General features: G+C 37.3%; 1 pseudogene; it reads right to left on the reverse strand.

Annotated features, from left to right (window-relative positions):
* Positions 1–1,006: 1,006 nt before the first annotated feature.
* Positions 1,007–1,937, reverse strand: LOC149098273 (adenosine receptor A1-like; annotated as a pseudogene).
* Positions 1,938–2,176: the final 239 nt, after the last annotated feature.

A 2,176-nucleotide genomic window follows, 5' to 3' on the forward strand; every position in this document is an offset into this window, starting at 1 on the left:
ATTCTCACGTGTATGAGCGCGTGTTAGATTCCACTAAAACCTCCTTGTGTAGTTTCCTCGCCCTAGTCTCCTCCTCTTTCTATACACAAATTGAAGGGCAACGTAAATTTTGATTTCCGAATTTCGATTTCGTTAGGCCTCAATAAAATAAATAAATAAATAAATAAATAAATAAATAAACACTTTGGGCTGTTTATTCCACTACTTCCCTAGTACATTATAAATATTAAAACTGAACTGTCTGAATAATCCAGGTGAATTCTCAGCGGCAACCGGTAATTCATGCACAACACAAACTTTGATTAAAGAATTTTTTTGTAAATTCAGAGCAATATTCCGATAATATCAACATACGTTCACGTTCTTTAAATTAAGCAATATTCTTTTACCACCTTTCAAGGCTTTAAAAGACTACAATCGGTCGGTCGCAACATGAATGAACTACAGGGATCTATTGCTGCGCATAATTTAATTAAAAATTAAGTATTTATTAAGGAAGGAGTAAAACGGGAATACGTAGTGGATATTCTATAGCTAGTCAACATTTCCAAATGAATTACACATACGCCAGATGAACATTTGTCATGTTAAGCATACTTTTCTGAATAACAAAATGAGGATCTTTTAACAGGAAATTAAAAATGGCTTCAACCCCTATAGACCAAAATCTCCTGACCCTTTCGGGTTGGAAAAGACAATGAAAAAGAATAATTATGTAAAACAAAATAAAGCAGAGAAGAACAAAAGCGACATCAACAACAGCACTAGGCTTATACAGCTGAGCCCACATGTGAACTGAAACTGAAAACGTATGAAAAATTTGGGGATTACATAAATGACAAAAAAACCCACATCATAGGAACAAAACCAAGAAAACAATAACGCAATTCAATCCCTGGAAAATTTATCACTTTTAAATTATTTTCTCTAATTGTTATTATTCATGTTAGTTGCTACGTTTTCGACCTGCTTGCAAGCTTACTTAAGAGTCGAATTCACTGAATCGTCAGTCTGATGAAATTTTGTTAGTTTTAGTTGCCACACTTAAATGCGAAATTGAAAGTAGAACTGGGGCTATAGTTTCTGAGCTAGTCTGGTGTTCACTAACGTGTAGCCCTGTTGTCATCTCTTTTAAAAACATTTCTCTCAAGGTTCTTCTAAATAGTGGCATCCTAAAACAATAAACGATTGGATTGATTAAGGAATTTGCCAACCGAACAAATCGGGCTACATCCGTAAGGACTGGCCCAGAAACATCGGGCATATTAAAGGTGACCCTTATACTCCTGATTACTGTAAAAGGAAGCCATGTAATAAGTGATAGCAAAGTTACAATAAACAGAGTCTGCCAGTTCTTTGTTTCGCTCGTGTCTGTTTGGTGGTGATCTGGGATCTTTGTTTTTGTAAGAGAACCAGATTGCAGAATATACACACGAGATGGTCATTAACCAAACAAACAAGTATACTGTTCCAACCCAACTGACGACATCGTGGAACGGCCTTAACAGTTGTGCAAAAACTAAAAATCCCGACATAAGCCACACTACCCCAATACTGCAAATATACTTTCCTCTTGATGTGTTTTTGAAGCGAAATGGCCCCACTATCCCGTAGAGTCTCTCTAAAGAAATGAGAACAAGGAAACTAATGGAGGCACTGCCAAAAATCTCGTTCAGCACGACATATTTCTCCCAACTTGTCGTACAACTTGAAGAGGCCAGTTTCCATATTTCATTGACTACATCTTCAATGAGACCAACCCCAACCATTAAATCCGCAACGGTCAGATTTATTAAGAACAAACAGGTTTGCTTCGACTGGGATCTTCTTTTCCAAAATACGATAACGGTGGCGATATTTGAAAGAATAATTATCAGTGATTCCACTCCTAATATAAAGATCCTTAGGAGTGAGTTGCTGTACTTGCTTGTGCACATTTTAGTAAGTCAGGGATGGACCCTTATCAGTGAAAGGTTAAACGTTTTTACAAGCCTAAATAGCTTATGAAGTCGGCGGAAGTTGATCGAGGACCGTTCTCGAAAAGCTCGGTTTCGAGACGGATTACTGTAGACAGAAGGTCTAACCGGAGAAAGAAAGAAAGTACCGTTTTCAAATTCCCCAGCCTAGTACGGATGGGACCTAAGACCGTTATAACTCCGAAATTTAGAGAACAGCT

Source organism: Orbicella faveolata, unplaced genomic scaffold, assembly GCF_042242905.1.
Source record: "Orbicella faveolata isolate gen_17 unplaced genomic scaffold, um_ofav_v1 contig_46, whole genome shotgun sequence".
NCBI classification, from domain to species: domain Eukaryota; kingdom Metazoa; phylum Cnidaria; class Anthozoa; order Scleractinia; family Merulinidae; genus Orbicella; species Orbicella faveolata.